The sequence below is a fragment of the Lissotriton vulgaris genome, chromosome 10 (assembly GCF_964263255.1).
Source record: "Lissotriton vulgaris chromosome 10, aLisVul1.2, whole genome shotgun sequence".
Lineage (NCBI taxonomy): Eukaryota > Metazoa > Chordata > Amphibia > Caudata > Salamandridae > Lissotriton > Lissotriton vulgaris.
The window spans coordinates 136229685-136251891 of record NC_141698.1 but is presented as its reverse complement, the minus strand read 5'-3'; the positions used below and the strand labels follow the sequence as shown (position 1 = coordinate 136251891).

The 22207-nt window shown below is 46.3% G+C and overlaps 1 protein-coding gene across 3 annotated transcripts in view; it reads right to left on the bottom strand.

Annotated features, from left to right (window-relative positions):
• The window catches only part of EPN2 (epsin 2), a 475186-nt gene that overhangs the window by 388929 nt on the left and 64050 nt on the right, over nucleotides 1-22207 (bottom strand). Inside the window, exon 2 of one of the 3 annotated variants that reach the window (XM_086940721.1) lies at nucleotides 16487-16619. The exons of the other annotated variants lie outside the window; for them this stretch is intronic. The gene's annotated coding sequence lies outside the window, so the exon portion shown is untranslated. The remainder of the gene's footprint in view (nucleotides 1-16486; nucleotides 16620-22207) is intronic. 3 annotated transcript variants of the gene reach the window in all.

Below are 22207 nucleotides of genomic sequence, written 5' to 3'. Positions count from 1 at the left end.
GGCATCAACTTCAGCCTTGCCAGTGCATTCTGAAAATCGAGGCATACAATATACAGCAGTTAGCTACGCCCGTTCATACAATATACATGAACACAGCATGTGTGTCCTGCTATGTGCCGATGTATAGTATAGAGCATGGACTGCTGCAAAGCAATGCACACACATTTCTTGTATCTCACAGCTGGATAAAGACACACACGGGACATTACTTTGAGCACACAATTCTTTTTTCCTTCAACTCTGCTACTCGACCATAAATAAACCTGTACATTATGTATAATTTGCATCAGGGTTACCCTTAAACATACCTTCTGATCATTTATATGCCGATCAACTGGAAACTGAGAAACTTGCACAATCACTTTATTTTTGCATCAAATCCCTCACTGGGATTAGGGTCTATGCATTTTAGAACCAAAGTAACACAGTAAATGTTAATGCTATGGCTCAGCAAATTCAAGGTATTTTTAGTTGAGCATTGATAGAAAAAGAAAGGTCACTACTTTTCGCTCAAGCATGTGAATACACACTAATACAAACTATTCTAGAGATATGGAATAAACAATGGAGTAATCATACCATCACACTCAAAATAATAATGCCTTCTCTAAATTGTATTGTGCGTTTGACTTAACCAGAAGGAAATATACAGCACCAATCTATACCCAAAATGATACATCAAAGGCAGGAAATTACGGGACCTGTAACAGTTCATGAACTTGTAGAAATCATTAAAATAGTCCCACTAACAAATGTTGCAGATACATGTCCTACTAATGTAACAATGAAAAGGCCTTAATACTAGAAAGAACTTCCTTTTTACTACAGATGAAAAAGGAAGTAACAATAGGAGCTTCCAGTCCAGAATCTTGGAAAGCTAAATGTATGACATTCTGTAAACAAGCATTTACAATGCAATGGTCTCGGCATTGTTAAAGTTAGAGCTATTGGCATTTCTAATGACATTTTTATTTTTGTTTTGGTTTTTAAAACTTAAATAAATGGCATTGTCATTTACAATGCCAATAGCTTAATCTCTCGCAAATACGAGACCTATTGCATTTGCACCCACACACACAGAACCACATATACACAGACAGAGCCACACGCACGCACAGAGCCACGCACGCACACACAGAGAGCCGCGCACGCACACACAGAGAGCCACGCACACACACAGAGAGCCACGCACACACACAGAGAGCCACGCACACACACACACACACACACACACACACAGAGAGCCACGCACACACACAGAGAGCCACGCACACACACAGAGAGCCACGCACACACACACACAGAGAGCCACGCACACACACACACAGAGAGCCACGCACACACACACACACAGAGCCACACACACACACACACACAGAGCCACGCACACACACACACACAGAGAGCCGCGCACACCCACACACAGAGAGCCACGCGCACACCCACACACAGAGAGCCACGCGCACACCCTCACAGAGAGCCACGCGCACACCCACACAGAGAGCCACGCGCACACCCACACAGAGAGCCACGCGCACACCCACACAGAGAGCCACGCACACACACAGAGCCACACACACACACACACACACACAGCCACACACACACAGAGAGCCACACACACACACACACACACAGAGAGCCACACACACACGAGCACACACACACACAGAGCCACACACACAGAGCCACACACACACAGAGCCACACACACACACAGAGCCACACACACACACAGAGCCACACACACACACAGAGCCACACACACACACAGAGCCACACACACACACAGAGCCACACACACACACAGAGCCACACACACACACAGAGCCACACACACACACAGAGCCACACACACACACAGAGCCACACAGAGCCACACACACAGAGCCACACACACACACACAGAGCCACACACACAGAGCCACACACACACACAGAGCCACACACACACTCACAGAGCCACACACACACACACAGAGCCACACACACACACACAGAGCCACACACACACACACAGAGCCACACACACACACAGAGCCACACACACACACAGAGCCACACACACACAGAGCCACACACACACACAGAGCCACACACACACACAGAGCCACACACACACACAGAGCCACACACACACACAGAGCCACACAGAGCCACACACACACACAGAGCCACACACACACACAGAGCCACACACACACACACAGAGCCACACACACACACAGAGCCACACACACACACAGAGCCACACACACACACAGAGCCACACACACACTCACAGAGCCACACACACACACACACACAGAGCCACACAGAGCCACACACACACACAGAGCCACACACACACACACAGAGCCACACACACACACAGAGCCACACACACACTCACAGAGCCACACACACACTCACAGAGCCACACACACACTCACAGAGCCACACACACACACACAGAGCCACACACACACACAGAGCCCCACACACACACACACAGAGCCACACACAGAGCCACACACACACACACAGAGCCCCACACACACACACACAGAGCCACACACAGAGCCACACCCACACACACAGAGCCACACACACACACACACAGAGCCACACACACACACACAGAGCCACACACACACACACAGAGCCACACACACACACACACAGAGCCACACACACACACACAGAGCCACACACACACAGAGCCACACACACGCAGAGCCACACACACAAAGACAGAGCCACACACACAAAGACAGAGCCACACACACAAAGACAGAGCCACACACACAAAGACAGAGCCACACACACAAAGACAGAGCCACACACACAAAGACAGAGCCACACACACAAAGACAGAGCCACACACACACAGACAGAGCCACACACACAGAGACAGAGCCACACACACACAGACAGAGCCACACACACACACAGACAGAGCCACACACACACAGACAGAGCCACACACACACAGACAGAGCCACACACACAAAGACAGAGCCACACACACAAAGACAGAGCCACACACACACACACAGAGCCACACACACACACACAGAGCCACACACACACAGAGCCACACACACACAGAGCCACACACACACACACAGAGCCACACACACAGAGCCACACACACACACACACAGAGCCACACACACAGAGCCACACACACACACAGAGCCACACACACAGAGCCACACACACACACACAGAGCCACACACACAGAGCCACACACACACACACAGAGCCACACACACAGACAGAGCCACACACACACAGAGCCACACACACACACACAGACAGAGCCACACACAGACAGAGCCACACACACAGAGCCACACACACACACACACACACACACACACACACAGAGCCACACACTCTTCTCTGCTTCATTTTGCTTGTGAGAAAATGTAACTCATAGTCATTGAATTCCACTCATAATAACACTGAAATTATGAAAATGTCACACAAAAGCAATCTGAAACCTTGGCAACTATAGCTGCCGCCCTTGCCTGGGGAGAACCTTCCAGAAGGTGGCCGGCACTCTCGAGCCTCACTCATATCCTGTCCTTGAGTTGTCCCCCGTCTCTCTGGGCGATCGGATGATGGTTCTGATGACAGGCCTGTGCGCGAGGCACTCGGATGCCGGTCGGCGCTCGTTACAGCGATCAGAGGGTGCGGGTGAAGATTCCTCATTTCAGCCATTTTTGGGGGGGGGGGTGCGGGGGGGTCGCCGGTCTGAGTGGCCTGGGGCCTCACCCGTTGTTTGTCGCATTGGCTTTCTCCCGCCAACAGTTCATGTTCTCACAGCACGCAAGATGAGATGCCCCTTGCAGGAGTGGGCGTCAGTTGCTGGTGAGGGAAAAGGGAGGCCTGTGAGCGCGGCGTCCAGTCCAGCCCCTCATTACGTCGTATCGCTGTGAGGCCTTCGAGGGCGTGTGCCCCTAGGAAGGAGGGGGCCTTTGAGCGCTCACACAACCCTGGTTATCGGATTCTCGGTATCCTGACTGACCTCTTCAGTGCGAGTGTTCTAAAAGTCTGTCAAACACGTATCTAAGCTATACTGACAGCGCCACGAGCGAGTACGATGCCATGGGCCAAAATGTGAGCCAGGAAATCGTGTGCCCATTCAAACCGGTTGGACAATAACATTCGGTTTTAAGTGAAGTATAGTGGCCCGTCCCCACAGCTGTGCACTGCACCAGCCTCACGGACCATAGCTACAAAGGGGACAGACCCTTCCTCCACTCCGGCCATTCCAAGGCGGCCTCCCTTCAGAGAATATTTTATTGAAGGAGCGGGATGGAGGCCCACAAAAGACTTGTTCTTGTACAATCGTTCACTGTGTGCGATAACGACGGGTTTGACTTTACCCAAATAAATCACTAAGAATCATGAACGTACTGCCTCAATATTTTAAAGCACATTTTTCAGATCAAACTCCGAGGCTTTCAGGCAGTCTCAGTCCCAGTCGGCTCTTCTTTCAGGACGCTCCCCGGGCTCGGGCAGCAGCTCTGCTTCATGGATGAGCGAGGGGGAGCCCTCAGAGGCTGGGACCAATCCTGAGCCTCTGGGAGTCCTTGCAGGCGGGAGCCAATCCCAGCGCGGCAGGCCGATGACGCTGCCTCAATCCTTGGGGGCAGGAACCAACCACAGCCTGCACACCGATTATGTAAGCCCCGTCCTTTTCAGTCTGGAGGGCGTGTTTTTTGTTGAGTGACTTAAGACGTCACGAGAAAAAGGACAGCAAAAAACACGCCCCTCAATCCGAAACGGACAGGGCTTAAAGGGACAGACAGAGCTCTTCTCCAATGGCTGGCCGTCATTTAGGAAGCCAGCCAATGGAGAAGAGCTGGCTCGTTTACCTCCCTACTCTAAGACATAATTTCTCGCCCAGCAAGACTGCGCAAGGGCAGCCTACGCAGGCTGAGACCTAAAAAGATAAATATATCAAGCGATCGCCTTACTTTTTTCTGATTACAGGATCTATGCTCGATTACCATTCTGGAGGATAAACCAGGTGATAAGACACCTTAATCACCTCCTGGGAACACGGGCCTATCCCAGGAAGGGAAACACCTAACCATAAAAATCTGGACGCAGTGTTAATTGTTTGACGAGAAACGAGGCAACAACCTCTGTTTTTGATATCTCTAGATGGCAACAAGATATTTCTCTGGGCGATCACGTATACATTTTTGCCCCAGAAACAGTAATCCACTGGACACAAGGGTTATATGGATATCCCTTACTATGGTAATATTAATAGCTTTGCTTCTAAAACTCTTGCTATCACACATTGCACACTACAAGGTTGCTCTGTTTCTCCATTTCTTTACACTTTATTACAAACATAGTTCTTGTATGAACAACAAATATAGGACGGATGTCTGCTGGCCACAAAAAAAACAGCATGTTGAGATAACCCTCTTCCTCCCTCTTGTTTCCAGGGCGCCTCTGAACAAAATGGACAAGGCTGCAAACCAGAGCAACCCGCTGGAGAATATAACTGCCTGATGTCAGGCATGCACTTCCCTGGAGAAGTGTAATGCTAGATTTGTGTTTGGTTTACACCAAGGTTATATTAATTACACTATCACTAGTGCACTAACGTGTCGGATATCATTTAGTGGCTGTGAACCTGGGTTCAGCAAGTACTGTTTTACTGTTTCTGGTAGGAGTTTAAAGGGGAGATAGATGTTTCTGGATCCTATTACTGCTTGCTTTACAGAAGCCAAACCGTAGTAAAGTGCCTCTGCTTAAACTCTAAATTGTGTGTTGCAAATTGTAGCTTCCTATTGTGCCCATTTAACTTCCCTATAAGTCCATTGTGAATCGCCTGAAGTGCACTTACGGCATGGAAATTTAAATGTCACATGCTGTCTGCAACGTATATTTACAACTCCCACATATAAGACAGAAATAATTATCTGCTGGGAGCACCACTGTGCTTAGACTAGGCTGTAGTTAAAATGCAGTATAGAGACACGACAGGGAAAGCCTTTGTTATGTTGAAAAATCTATTTTGATATATTCATAAATTACACCTAAAATTGCATTCTAAGCCCATAGGGCAGGGTGCGAACATATAAAAATAAGGTACAAAACAAGATGCAATTAGTGTGCCTTCACATTGAAATAAAACTCAAAAGCTATTTGACTCTGTAGGCCAAGTTAGACTTGTCTGGGCCTAGGTGGGATCACAAGCTTTACTTTCCACCTCGGCTTTGGAGAGTAATAAATACAATGCTTCAGATTTATTTCAGGTTTAGTTTTAAAAATTAGACTTAAGGAAGAGTCAGATGTTTGTTAACTGAAGCAGAAAAGTAATTTTTCTAAAAATGTACTTAAGGCTGCCTGTTTAGAACTTTAGTCTTAAAATCAATCAGTTATGCCACTCCTTACACATCTAGGGCTGGAATACACATTCTTGGCTGAGCTACACACACCTCTGACTCTGAGGAAAATGGATTGCCTCTGGAACAACTAAAGGTCAAACGTTAAGAGCTGATCCCTGCTAAGTGGTCAGCAGTTATCTGGGAGTGTAGGGCACAGTTTTCCAAACTTTTCATGTTGGTGACACACTTTTTAGACATTCATCATTTTGCTACACAGCAATGTGAGCGAGCGACCCGAACCACCTAATGGAGGGTTCCGTTTTTTTCCCCGATAAAATTTGAAAAAATAGTGGGCAAATGGTGCATTTTCAAGCAAATTTGAGAAAGTAGGAAGGTTAATCAAGCAATTGTGAATCTGTTCTAACAGACACTGGCTGGCAAAACTGGGTGTAAGGTTAGGTTTGTGCCTGAAACAAGAATATAATCATGCACACATTGACACATGCCCCAGTGATTTAAGGCACAAAAAGGGCAGGCGCACACACTGCCAACCCTTTAAACAAGTTGGATGAGAAATGTACACTACCAGATCTAGAACCAAAAGAAGCCTTTAGAAAAAAGTCTACCAGGCCAACATTGTGGCAAGTGATGATCACGCCCAAGCCACTTCACACTAGAAGGGGGGAGCCCATTTTGGAAAACAGACCAATTTATAGGATAGTTTGCTCTCATATCTCAAAAATGACATATGAGAGCAAATTAGTGAAAGGAAAGTTTGAAACAAGCATTTACAATGCAATGGTCTCGGCATTATTAAAGGTGCTTTTTGTTTTTTTTAAAATCATAAATAAATGGCATTGTCATTTACAATGCCAACAGCTTAATCGCTCGCAAATGCATGACCTATTGCGTTTACACCCACACAGAGCCACACACACAAAGCCACCCACACACACACACACACAGAGCCGCCCACACAGGCATTGACACAGAGCCACCCACACACAGACAGAGCCCTCGGGGCCGATTTGAGTCCGAATGGCAGGACTTTGAATTGAAAGTGGCGACTCTCCACGACAAATCATAAATATATCCTGTGCTTCCGATGAATGGGAATATGGAAGTACGCATCCATGAGATCCAAAGACGCCATGTAGTCTTTTTCCTTTATCATTAGTAGGATCTCTTGCAACGATAGCATTCTAAAGGGTATCTTCTTTATGTATTGATTCAGATCCCTCAAATCCAATACCTGTCTCCATTTCAGGGTTTGTTTCTTTTTGATGAGGAAGAAATGCGAATAGAAGCCTTTCCCTTTGAGATGTTGCGGCACTTCTTCTATGGCTCCCTTTTACAGAAGCAAGTGTACTTCCTTCTGCATTTCCTGACGATGTTTGTTGAGCCTGAGCACTGGGGGATGATCTGGTATTTCCACAAATTCCAGAGTATGACCCCTGCTTATGACATCTAGAACCCATTTGTCCGATGTTATGGACATCCAGTTGGTGAAGTATTGAGACAGATAGTGGTCGTTTTCCGGGATCTGTTGTGTGGGGAGCACCGGCCTGAAATCATTGACGTCTGTTAGACTGTTAGTTCTTCCCTCTGGTGTTTGTTTTGCCCCTAGACTGCTGCTGATAAGAGGAGTTGGAGGACCTGTACTGGTTGTTGGCATTGTATTGTCGATATCCCTGTTGGTTATACGGTTGATATCGATTGGTCTGAAAAGAGGGTCTTTGATTAAATTGACCTCTTGCACCCCTTTTCCGAAAGGACTGAAACCTTCCCTGTTGAAGGGATCCCAGCGCTCTAGCTGTATCCGTGTCAGATTTTATGCCTTGCAACGCCTCATCTATATGCTTCCCAAATAAATTTTCGCCATCAAAAGGCATATCGACAATCTTCGCCTGCACTTCCGGGCGAAACGATGTCGCTTTAAGCCAGCCTTGCCTGCGAAGCGAAACCGCCCCAGCCATCTGTCTGAAGGCCATAGACGAGACATCCATGGCGATGTCTATAGATTCGGCAGCAGACTTAGCTCCATCTTTAAGGATGGCCGCCGCTTCCTCCTTTCTATCTTCTGGTAGCGCAGATAATATGGGCGCAAGATCTGACCACATCTGCCTGTTGAAACGGCTAATAAGGGCCATTGCATTTGCCACTTTAATAGTAGAGGCTGCCATGACCGCAAACCTCTTACTGGCACCGTCCATTCTCCTTCCTTCTTTGTCTGGTGGTACCAAGGAAGTAGCCACCGGGTTTTTAGAATTCCTCTGCGCCGCCTGCGTCACAACCGATTCCGGTCTGGGGTGCCCTATGAGACAGGCTGCTGCAGACTCTGGCGCTCTGTACTTTTTTTCAATCCGCGGAACAGAAACCGCTATGGAAGCCGGTGTTTTCAAAATCTTTAGGCCCTCTTCCCAGATGTGAGGGATAATAGGAATTGAACGAACCGATCTTTTGGCATCGTCCTTGAAATCATACAAGAAACAATCCATCTCTTGAACTTCCACATCCAAATTGAATCTTTTAGCCGCTTTTTCCATGATATCATGGAAACCTCTGAGGTCTTGAGGAGGGGAGGTAGACGGTAGTGGGATAGGTGACGGAGCCGATGGCAAAATGTATTCATTCCATTCCTACCCCGAAGCATCATGAACAAGTTCTCCTTCTTCAGGCTGTTCATCCTCGTCGGAATCCGTTAGGTCATCCCTTATAGTAACCGCTGGCGGTGATCTCACCACTCGTTCTTGTGAGGCAGAGTTTGTTTTTGGTGGCTGTGAAGAAGGCACCTGCGTAGATGGTTGAGAGGTGTTCGCCTCTGGGAAACGACGGTAGTAGTCGTTTATCATTAACCTAAGGTCAGATACAAGAGACACCGGTATGGAAACCGTCTCTTGCCGCTCTTCCTCACGTGAGTCCTCTTGTTGGTCTTCCTCCTCATTATAATCACCAGATTCCTGAAAAGACTCGTATCTGGAAGATTGAGGTCTGTCCTTGAAGGAATATGCTTCCTCTTCGTCCGTGTCTTGGCTCTTTATTTGAAGCTGAGAAGGACTGTATGCGGCACCTGAGGACTCCTCTCCATCTGAGTCCTGCTCTAACAATGAGGACAGAGGCAAAGGTGAAATCTGTGTCCAGGAGGTGAACTCCGCAGATTTGCTGATAGTCGCCGAACCCCTGGTCGACTGAAAAGACCGTATAGAGATCATGGTCTTCGACTGTGGCGATTTGAAAGCTTTCGCAGTTGTTAGAACGATTTTCGTCGACGGTGTCGTCGACGGTGCCGTCGACGGGACAATCGTCGACGGAGCCTTCGTCGACGGGACCATCGTCGACAGGGCCCCCGTCGACATCCTCGACGTCGAACCAGTCGTCGACGGAGTCGTCGTTGTCGTCGACGGTGTCTTCGTCGACAGTGGAATCTTACTCGTCGACGTTGTTGTCATCGACGTTGTCACCGTCGACGCAGCCTTAGATCCTATCGTCGACGAAGCCGTCTTCGTCGACGAAGTCGTCGTCGTCGACGGTGAAGTCGTCGACGGAGCTGAAGTCTTCACCACAGATTTTGGAGCAGAAGCTAGGGAACTGGTCGATGGAGCAGACCCAGGCCCTTTCAGACTTGACTGCTTTTTCAGAGGAGTAATAGGAAGAGATGATGTTGATTTACTCTTTTTAGGCTCCACTTTCTCCTCAGAAACAGAGGCCTTTCTTTTCTTGGATGTCAAATGAGAAGATTCCTCCTCAGAATCTGAGCCTGATGTGGCCTTCTTTTTCTGTAGCCATAACAGCAAGCGAGCCTCTCTGTCTCTTTTAGTTTTGACAGAAAAGGTTCTACAGTGTTTACAATCCTTAGCCACATGTTTAGGATGAAGACAGTAAAGGCAGTCCTTATGTGGGTCCTCAGAGTAGAGCCTGGCCTTCCCACAGGATCTGCAAGGCCTGAACAGCCTCTTTTTAGAGCTTTCAGCCATAATGAAAAAAATAGGTACACACAATACCTTAATCCAGAAGGCAGGAGAATAAGATTCTAAAAGGTCAAAAGTTCACTCAGGAACAGAAAACTGAGCAGAGCTCAGGGAGACTCCTTTCTCACACGAAGGCGGTTGGAAATCTGAGGCAGGAAGCTTCTGCTGGGGAGTGTGAGGGCAGGGCAGCAATGCTGATTGGCTGACTTTTGGACCAAACAAGGAAATGGTCTGGTTACCAAATATTACAGTCCCTATGGGGATTTTCTATGCAGTTTTTTCTTCTCTATGATACTGCTTGGTCATTCTGTTACCGTGAGACTCCCACCATGACGACGGGGAAGATACAAGCATGTGAATCTATGAAAGATGTAATACTGGAGAATTATGTTGCATTTAACTATGTGGCACTGAGTGGTATTGTGTGGAGGTGTGTTGCATTCAGTAGAGTGTAATTGTGTGGCGTGTAATTATCTGGCACGGAGTGGTATTTGGAGTGTATGTTGCATTAAGTGCAGTGTAATTATGTTGCATTTAACTATGTAACTAAGTACACAGATTGCCATCCACACACTTACTTAAATCCTCTATTTTTGAGGGAACAAACCATAAGAGACTTCCTGGTTCGTACGGGTATATCACTCAAACCCTTTTATTATTTATTTGTTTTTTGTCTTTTTTTAAGTATTGATGTATGAAAGGGACACCTTATCGTTTTGTACACCTTATATACAACTATTTACAATTCGCGATTATTTACAACACAAACACATACACATAACTAGTTGTATTATACAAAGTGAATTGCTCTGATATATATACACTCAACGCGTTTCGAATCCGGTATGTCAACTCTACGGATTCTCATCAGGGCTCTGTCTTAACACGGGATATCTGCAAGTGTATAAAATAAAACTTGTTTTAGCTACATTTCTGACAGTTGTTTAGCTTCCAACTACATTTAACTCGGATTCCTCATATTACCTGTTGAACCAGCAGCCGCCGGTCAAGGGTAGGGTATTAGTTCTGACGGAGTTTCTTTTCTTTTCGGGATCTAAAAACAAACGCAGGTATCATGACCTGTTCTTGCTCACTTTCTAAGACCAGAATGGGGCACATATGTTATCAACATACCTTACTGGATCATGCTCGTGATCCTACGTTTCCACCAAATGGGAGTTAATTTTCAGTCTTGTATTACAGCCTGAAAATAATGAGAATAACGTTTTACGCGCTTTTTATGCACAGTCAGAGAGAGTATGGCACTCGTTGCTCTACTCTGCATACCTGCTCTGAGGGATTCCTCGCTTGGGCTGTTCGTGTTCTAATCGGTTGCAGCGGTAAACGCTTTCTAACCATGTAGGCACCGCTTTCCTCAGTCCTTATTTGCGCTCGCTTTCCCTAGAGGAAATAACAGCGTTTTATTAGGTTTCTGGGGCTACTGCAATATTGGTGGCAAATCAAACCCATGTTAGCTCTTGACTTACTTGAACAAGCTGTGACTCGGCATCTAGCTCTCATTCACTTAGTTTGGCAGCCATGTTGTAACATGGTTTTGGACCTACTTATAGCTACTTGCTTGGCGGCCATCTTAGAGAGGGGTCGCTAGAGAAAGCTCTCATTCACTTAGTTTGGCAGCCATGTTGTAACATGGTTTTGGACCTACTTATAGCTACTTGCTTGGCGGCCATCTTAGAGTGGGGTCGCTAGAGAAGGCTATCATTTAGATGTGAAAAAAGGTGAATTTAAACCACATATGAAAACATACGCGCAATTACCATCGACCCTTTCTTTTGGAGGCACTATACTAGATAAAGCTCACATTCTAGATATTTCAGAAAGCGAGTTGAGCCCGCTGAGTGCGCTATTAAACTTAAGTATAAGGTAGGCCTCTTTTTTTAGTAGAAGTTTATCATGGTCAATGGGTCTAGACTGTTGCAGAACATATAGAATTGACCACTTTAAGTCATTCTCAGTGTGTTTATTTTCAATGCAATGCTCCACCATAGGTGCTGTAAGCACTTTATTCTTGATTCTAGACTTATGTTGCGTTATGCGCATATTCACTTGTTGTGTTGTCTTGCCTATGTAAATCTTATTACATGGGCAGATGACTACATACACAACATTTCGTGTTTTAAAATTTGAGAAACTTAAGTGTTTCCACTTAATATTCCCATGTTGGAATTCCTTCCCTTCCACAGTAGTCCCACAGGCCACGCATGTCCCACATTTATGATGTCCCTCAATGGGTTTCATTCCCCATTGAGACAATAGGTCACTCTTGGGTTTGGGTAATGCTATCTCGGCTCTGACAAGATGTTGTCCGATGCTCCTGTTGAGGGGTTCTGCGGCGTTGAGGGGTTCTGCGGCGTTGAGGGGTTCTGTGGTGGTGCTGAGTGATGCTGTGGTGTTGAGTGATGCTGTGGTGGTGCTGAGTGATGCTGTGGTGGTGCTGAGTGGGAGATGGGGAGAGGGAGAAAAAGGAGAGCAGGGAGAGGGAGAGGGTAAAGAGAGAGAGGAGAGAGGGGGAGAGATGAGAGAGAGAGGGGGAGAGAGAAGAGAGAAGGAGACGGGGAGAGAGGAGAGGGAAGAGAGGGAAAGGGGGAGAGGGAAGTGAGGGAGAGAGAAAGGGAGAGAGGGTAGAGGGAGAGAGGGAGGGTAAGAGGATGAGAGCGAAGGACGGAGGGGAGAGAGGGTTGAGAGAGAGAGAGAGGAGAGCAGGCAGAGGGGGAGATGGGGAGAAGGAGAAAAAGGAGAGCATGGGGAAGGTAAAGAGGGAGAGAGGAGAGAGAGGGGGAGAGGAGAGGAAGAGGAGAGAAGAGAGGGAGAGGGAAGTGAGGGATAGGAAGAGAGGTAGACGGAGAGAGGGAGAGTGAGAGAGTGAGGGGAGTGAGGGAGAGGGAGGACGAGAGGGAAGGAGGGAGAGGAGGGAGATAGAAGGCAGAAACTGCCTGAGAAACAGACACAAAGAAGGAGTAAGAGAGAAGGGATGGCAGGCTTTGAGGAAGAAGAGTGCCGCAGACAGAGATCATGCAGTGAGAACAAAAAGGGGCAAAGGCTGATATGGAAGACGGCGACCCACCGAGCAGGTCAAGCAGCGGAGAGGCACAGGCATAGAGCAGGCAGAGCACGGGGAGAGGAGGGGCACAGAGAAACTGAAGGGCAGTGGCAGCTAGACTGTAGGTGCTATGAAAGAAGGAGATAGTGAGTCTGAAAAAGGTACGAGTGGGCCAGAGAGATTGCTAGAGAGAAAGACGAGAGCAGACAATATGAATGAAAGGGAGAGAAAGAGTAAGACAAACTGGAGGGAGACAACGAGAAGTTGGGGAAAAATGAATGCATGGAGCTAGCAAATGAGGGACTGGGAAGTACGTAATACAGACGAGATAGTGGTAGTAGATGGACGAGTTGAAAAAAAGAGATGGGCAAAAGGCAGTACAGTGAGACACAGGGAGAACGAAAGAGAAAGAAGAGGGCATCATTGGGTAAAAGTGACAGAGAGAGAGAGGCAAGAGGAAGTGTAAAGTTTGAGTCCAAGAGAGGAGAGCTATACAGAAAATAAAAGACTGGGTGCACAAACAGACACAGGCAAGAGATAGAATACTCAGGGAGAAATATAGCAACGAGAGATAGAGTGACAGCAATAAAGAGACTAGGAGAGTGAATGGGGAAACTCGGAATTCCAATATTTTAAGGGCAGAGTAGGAAAGAGACATGCATTAGACAGGCAATGAGGATGAGAAAAACGAAGATCAATGCACGAGAGGAAGAGAGCAATAAAGACACTTAGTGGAGACAATGAGAAATTATAAAGAAATGTAAGTGCACCCACGGGAGAGACTGGGTGGGGCAGGACAGACAAAGTGCGATACAGAAAAGAGACATGCATCATACAGAAGGGAAGGGGCAAAAAAGAGATAGAGACAGTAGAAAGAGATGGGCAAAAGGCAGTACAGTGAGAAAACAAAGATTAAAAAACATAGAAAAGGGTAGCGAAGAGAAAAGGAGGCTGGCAGAAGACAAACAACGGGTAAAATAAAAAATAAAAAGTTAAAATAAAAGGAGACACGGCCTGGAGGCCATGAAACTGAAAGTACGGCCGGCGGGCCGTGAATAATTAGGGGAGCCTTTGATGCAGCAGGGGGCGGAGCGGGAAGAGCTGCTGGCGGCACCAAGCTGTGAGTGAGATGAAGAGCGTGAAGGGGTAAAACAGACAGAAGAGGGCCTGGGAGAGCGGCTTGGCAGAAATGCGAGTCACGGCCTGGCGGCCGTGAAGTGTGAAGCAGTGGGCGGGGAGGCAGGAGCAAATGGTAAGGGGAGCCTTTGAAGAGCAAGGCAGGGGGATAATAGACTTGGTTCAGGTGGGAAGGTGGACTGAAAACTTCTGAAAAACAAACAACGGATCAAACAAAAGAATGAGATCTGAGAACTATAAGGAAGAACTTTGGGGGTCTTTCTCGGAGGCTCTCGCACACATGAGCCAATACGTGCAAATATGGCACTTGAAAAGGGCTAGGAAAGTTTACAAATCTGGCCAGGTCATCTTGGAGGAGAGTGGCACTTTATAGTGCAAAGAAAGCCCTGCTGCCATGAAACGAACATTACACAACATTAGACGCACATGACATCAATTGTGCCTATCTGAAAACATTGTTCGATTGCGTCAACCAAACAGCTGTGTTGTAACAAATAACTGCGCAGATCATGGTATTGTAGTAAAATTAAAACATATATTGTGCCATTCGAACAGGTTTAAACAGAGAGCAGAGAAAGGTGGGGAAAACGATGAGCGAGAGAAGAAGGAAAGGCATGGACACAGATCAAGAAGGCTGCGAGTGGGAGAGAGAAAGGTGGGGGTGAAAGGCTCAGAATGGATGTGGGGGGGGGACAGTGGGCGTGAGAAAGAGTGACGGCGGAGTGCGAGCGGTTTGCAAGGCCACGAAAGATAGTGTTTTTGAGAAAGTGAGATTGAAAATGAGTAAGAAAGAGTGAAAGAGAAAGGTTAAAAGCATGTGAGAGATTAAGTAGAAATGAAAAAAACGAGTAAGATACAGGGAGATGAAAAGCGAGGGTTAAGGGGAGGTGTGTGTGTGCATTCGTAAAATAAAGATTGGGGCAATCTTAGAAGCATGAAATACAGCTCTAAACTAACGCAAAAGGACTAATAATTGTATATAAGAGGTTTGGCTGGGCAGAAATGCGAGTCACGGCCTGGCGGCCGTGAAGTGTGAAGCAGTGGGCGGGCGGGGAGGCAGGAGCAAATGGTAAGGGGAGCCTTTGAAGAGGAAGGCAGGGGGATAGAAGCGCGTTCACGAGCACGTGCACTTCTACAAATCCGCATCGTGAACTCAGCTTTCTGGTTTGACTGCAATAGGTCTCCCTGCGAGACCTAAAAAGCATTCAGGATTTCTGTCATGTATCCATTTGGCAGGGCACAGACATATGGGCAATTAAAGTGCAATACAAACCTCTTCAAACGATGGCCACTCAATGGACAGGAAAGGGCAAAATGGCATCTTGCTTAGATGAGCTGTGTTTCAGTGTATTGGACAAATGCTTCTTTCATGAGCTTGTGCAATGCTGGGATCCCGTGTGACGTTTTTACAGTATTTAATTCCCAGAAATGAAAAGAGCACGGTGTTAGTAGATCACCAGAAATAAAGTCAGGACCCAATATTGACAAAGCTAAAAGGAAGCAAACTTAGAGGTTGAAAATGGTAAGAGCTGGCTGCGAGGCTACATTTTCCAATTTTAGATGTAAGGCTTCCTAGGAAAGAGAATAACTGAGATTTGTGGGACGATTTAGGGTGGCAGATGGGGAGAGGTAGCTTATGGACTTCTTGCCTGGGGGCACCATGTGAGATTGCCCTAGCTCCTCCCCCCCACACGAGGATGATGGCGGCAGTAGCTGGCGGGTCGGTGGCTCCTGCCTTACGTGAACTACTATGAGCTACTGTGCAGTTTGAGGCGGCGATTCGGATCTTTGAGCCCTTGCAAAAATTCATCCGGTCTTTAGTTTATACTTTCTTGCCTGCCGGGAGAAAAAGCCTTTTTGCGCCCCAGCCAGAGGACGGGGGACGGAGGACAGAGAGGCCGGTGAGCGGTGATCTGCGAGGCAGCAGCAGCGGCAAGAGCAGCAGGAGCCATCCTCTCTAAAAATCCTTCGGGCTCACCTGCGGTGGTTTGCCTTCCTTGCAGCCCGCAGAGGCAGCAACTCCCTGCCTGTATCAGCCGGTCAGTGATTCTCGGAGTTCTGAGATGCCTGCATTCTTCCAAAATTTGATCTTGATTCTGTACAGGTGAGCCCTAGAACATTTTGAAAAAGATAAGAAGCAGAGGCTGTTGGTCACACGGTGTCGGAAAAAAGAGAAAAGAAAAAAAAAACGCAGGAGGGATAGAAACTTTTTTTTTTCTGTACTGATATTTACTGCCAAACACTGCCACACACTGCTAAACACTGAAAAGACATTAAACCACACTGTAATGCAGAAAGGGAGCCACTTTTATATTACTTAGGAATAACATTGAGTTGGTTTTGTATTTTTGGTGCTACGGACTCAGACATCCATAACTCCCGGCTTCCTGTTTGAAATCCATATCGGGCGGAAGAGGGGGCCAGGCGGACACACTTTCTCTCACCTGCTGCTGGGGCTCCGACACTGCTTGTTACCCCTGCCGCCGTTGTTTCAGCTTCCTGGCCGCAGTTGGGTGGAACTACAGCTCCCAGCAAGCCCTGGGACAACATCCTGTACCGCCCACACATCCCGAGGACTAACGCGACCGGAGGCGCTTAAATTGAGGAAGCTCCCTCCCCACGCGGACGCCGGGCGAAGCCCGGGCAAAGGGCGGGCCCTCTACGGCCCTCAGAGGCCCGAGGAGGACGAGACGGGGATACCCCCCTTGGCTCTTGTCTTCTAGTAAAGAGGAGGTAAAGAAAAGACACTTGCTTCCTCTTGGTTTTCCACCTATTGACTTTTCCTTTCTCCAAGGACAATTTCTTTTGCAGACTTTATGATTTGTTGATAACTATATTGCTTCACCCAAACCACACTATGACTCACAAGGGGGCCAATATAAATATTGCAACATTCTCCATTGCTAGAGAAGTCGATAAAGGCGTATCTCCCCAGTCCACACATAGTAGATGGTCCAAGCAGTTGCCCTTAAAAACAGTAGTCACAGAACAAGCCTTCCCGTGGTTAGATGAGCTAAACACCCTGTGTAAAACTACACATGTCTTAGTGGAATCACCGCTTCCTGCCGAAAGCTCCTGTGTATTATCGGATACTAATAGTCCTCTGCAACCGCTCCCATCATCGAATATATCCAACTTTGTAAACACCAAAATGATTGCATCTCCCCAGTTCTCATCAGCTAAAAGGAAACGTAGTGAGGTTAATAATATTGGGGATCAATCAATACTCCAAAAATTGTGCTTCAGCCCCAGAGCTCCAGTCAGTAACTCCACCACGACTCCTGAGGCTGTCGAGAAAATAGTCGTTCTAGCATCTCCTACACAGCCAGATCTATTATCCCTTATTGAACAACTGGTCAGCTCTATTATATCACCTTTAATAGAAAAAATAAACGCACTAGGGGACAGGCTGTCAGGAATGGAGGAAATCATCAAGTCTAACCTGCTAGCCAACAAATGCTTCGTAAATGCTAATTGTTCCCCTCCACCTAAAGACCCTAAGCCAAATACCCAAGATAAAATGGTTCCATCCCAATTAAGAGTTCCTAACGCTCCAGCCCCAATAGCTCGCAAAACTCCCCTTAAACCTGTTTTATCGCGGCCTACTGCTCCTAGAGTACAGCATAATAAAGTTACTCCTATCCAACTCCCACCGGAGGCAGCTCCTTTTGTATGTGTCCTCGCGGGAGTACCAGTACTTCCATCTGGGAAAACCGAGAACCAACATGACCTGCTGAACAAGGTTAAATTTTGGCTGACAACAAACAGACCCCTGCCATCCAACCTCGAGGGCACAATAATGAGTGTTAGAAGGGTGAGCTAGCTGGGTTCCCTCCCAAAAGATATCCCTGGAGACCTAGTACTCGTTAGATTTAGGCAGAGACACATTGTCCCAAACCTATGTACCTGTGCACCCCAAGTGGGAAACGGCCCAATCTCCATCTGGGATTTGCATGATTTTTACCCTAGACCGCCGTGCATCCCCCTCATCTACTCTAAAGGTTGGGTGCAACATGTTAATAGGAAGAGGACTCTACGTATCGAGCGGCCGTAGCTTTCCCACTTATACCAGACAGGAATCATTGTTTTATAGTCCTAAGTATTGGAACCCCTATTAATTGCTGTCTGATTTAATCTTAGTCTGTGAAAAGTACGCTATAATTAAAATATTTATCCCCACAGGTTGGGCAAAAGTTTTTAAATTTGCAGATACTATGTGTTATTGTATGTATGTTTTTATCTACAAGTGATTTTAACTGTACGCTTTTATGATTTTTAAACCAAAATCGAATAAAGCTATACTGACTGACTGACTGACTTCTTGCCTGAAGTAGGTGGTTCCAAGCAGCATCTGGATTTACCCTTGGATCATGTCATGCCCCGCTGCCAGGAGGCAGGCACACAGCTTATGAGAGTGTGTCCAGAAATAATGATCTTCCCGGAGGCTTGAAGAAGATTTTTAAAGCTGGCCCTTATTTTGAAAAGAGTATAAAACAGAAGTGAGAGAAAGTTGGATACTTGGCTGGAGTCTAACAAAAAGGTAGAGTTCCAAAAGTATCAGAATACCAAAAACAAGCATTTACAATGCAATGGTCTCGTCTTTGTTAAAGTTAGAGCTATTAGCATGGCTCATGACATTTTTGTTTTTAAAACATATAAATAAATGGCATTGTCATTTACAATGCCAATAGCTTAATCTCTTGCACATGCGAGACCTATTGCATTTGCACCCATACACACAGAGCCACACACAGAGCCAGACGCACACACACATACAGTTATTCTACATGACGCTTGGAAGCTTTAGAACAAAGTATACCTCTTCCTAAATACCTTTCACCAATGGTTATGCTCATTATCTGATTACCCTGTGCCTCCTGTAGCATCCTCGCCAGGTTGGGTACCCACAAAGGACTATGTCACTTACAAAGCTTAGTAATACACGTCTTTATTCATCTGCATGTACCTGCGAACTAGACTTTCTAAACCAGCCTTCAGTGCATTCCGCTCTAACACTTACCTCACAGTTCTACAGAGTCCATCTGGAGCCAAAAGGACTCCATCCTTTCTATTTCGCAAAACACTACAAGTCCAAAAGTCTGCAGCCCTGTAACCGTTAGGTGTACATGGTAGTTAGGTGCCTCTGTCACTCCAGTCATGACCACGATCGCCAGACCCTATATTCTCCATGTGCTCACCTTGCCCCCGTTGGTAAAGAGATGAATCCAGATGGTGGTCAGACCCAGCACCATCAGACAACCAGTCATGTCGGCAAGCCCCGGGAGGATCTCGTACCACATAGGGTAGCAGAAAAGGATATTCTTGATATGAGGACAGTGGATTGCACCAATCTGCTGCCCAGGGTCACACTACAGTTCACAATACACCACCAGGTCACGGTCACAAGAAATCTTGCGATATTTCCTAGACCGCAAGAAAGCTCTACAAGGACGACAGAATGAGGGAAATTACCGTATCGAAAAGGGCGGCCATGTGTAAATTGCGTGGGAACCTATTATAAAACACATTTGAACGGAAATTGAATAAGTGCTCTGCTGCATGTTTGCCAAAGGTGGTTAGAAAATAGTTTGAACTTGTATTTACAAGTGTATTATATGAGTATATTTTAAAGCATATTTAAAAAATACTCAAACATATCGGTAGATGGGGACTAACGTAAATATTAATTTCTTCTGAGGGAAAAATTAAAATAGATTGTAAACGTTGGTCGAAATACGGGGTTAGTGTCTACAAGTTGTAAATCTCATGACCGTTTGTTGTAGTCCAGATGCCTCGTAGAAATTAGAGTATAATAATGCACCTTGGGCGGTGTATGCGTAGGTGGTGGTTTGTACACTGACGTCTGGCTTCACAATACCGCCGCTAATGATCCTGAATGAGATGTTCTGTTGTGTGTGGAGAAGGCTTTGTAGTGGCGTTGTTGAATTAACATGCAAAATACTATTCAAGACTACTGACTATAGTGTGTGTTGTAGTTAGCATATCTATTTTAATGTGGCAATGAGCTAAATGGTTTAGCATTCAATTCTCGATGTCAATATTTTTAAAACACGCAACATTTTTATACAGAGAATATTAAGTTGCACATACAAAAATAATAAATATATCAGGAAATATTTCACTGGCAATTCATTATTTCTCCGGACGCTACCGTTCAACTAAAAGGGAAGTATATACAATACAATATGGCTGCCTCATTTACCTAAGGTTCTTGTATTGGGCGATCAGTTCCTTCGGGCTGGCCCAGCGCGTAATGTGCTGCTTAGTAGGACAGTGACGTCTCACGTGTTTTTGTTGAAGTTGATGGTTGCTAGCTGCTCAGAAGCAGTGACTGGTTAGAGCAGCGCTCTGCTGTTGGGTGTTCCTAAGAGCGGGTTAAGTGTCAATAAGGCCCACTCACCAGCGTGGTCATGAAGGAGGACAAGGAGAACACTAAGCCGCGCGACAGGCGTTCAGAGCTCAGAGGCAAGGACTCTGAGCAGCAGGACAAGATGAAAGAAGGAGATCTTCAGCAAGGTGTGCACCGAGATGTACTCCTGGGACAGTGTTAACTGAAGGCAGCTGCTTCACCGGAGTGGGGGGTAGTAGAATGGCCACAGCATATTGACCTGGTATTGGGAAAGTTCCTGAAATTCTAGCAGTTATGGTAACACCTGGGTCCTTAATCCAATCCCTAGCAATTTGTCAATCACTAAGCCCCGTCCTTTTCGGATTGGGGGGGGGCGTATTTTGGACGGATGATGTCACGGATAGAAAGGACAGCAAAAAACACGCCCCTCAATCCAAAACGGATGGGGCTTAAAGTGAAGGACAAAGCTCTTCTCCAATGGCTGGCTGCCGTTAAGGAAGCCAGCCAATGGAGAAGAGCTAGCTCGTTCACCTTCCGTACTAGAAAACATAAAATCTCGGCAGCGAGACTACACAAGCGCAGCCTACGCTAGCCGGGACCTAACAAGGCTGTGGAGAAAAGGGAGGGTAATAATCTAGGCTACACACAAGGTCAAGAGGTCAGACAACTAGAAGATCTGATTTCTAACCTGAGCCAACATCAAATACTTTCAAATTGGTAGATGGCATCTGTGCCCACCTTCAGTTCCAGATCACCAAGCAGGTAAAGTATGCACCGGCCTATAAGTCCCACTCATTTTAGGAGCCCGCAACAAAAGACCAAAATAATATTGATTTGATCTTGAAATAAAAATACAATTAAGCTTTCTTAAATTGTTTCCAATTAATTTTAGTTTAAATCCATTAATAACTGTTCATGTTTAGTGTTGTGTAGTAAAATAGGTTTATTAAAATTGTTGGTTGGTAAAATTAAAAACTTATTAGGAGATAATTTGCATGGGGAGAGCGAAAAATTCGACTGCATAGGGGCCTCCACAGGGATTGATCCGGCATTGCACACCTGGATTCAGAAACTCCACTTACAGCTCTGCTGTTAGACTATGTTAAACTTTCATAAAGTTGCAACTGGCTTTACTATTTGCAAACAGACTGTATGCTTTGATGTCGCAAAGCGATCCTAATCTGCCAAAGGACTCCATATTGCCTCTAAAAAACACACAAAATAAATATGTACTGAGCAGGAAAGGCTGTTTATTTAGGCTTGATGACAAGACTGCCTTAGTTCAATCATGGCACTTCGGGATAATATAAGTAATTGATGGTGGAAGAG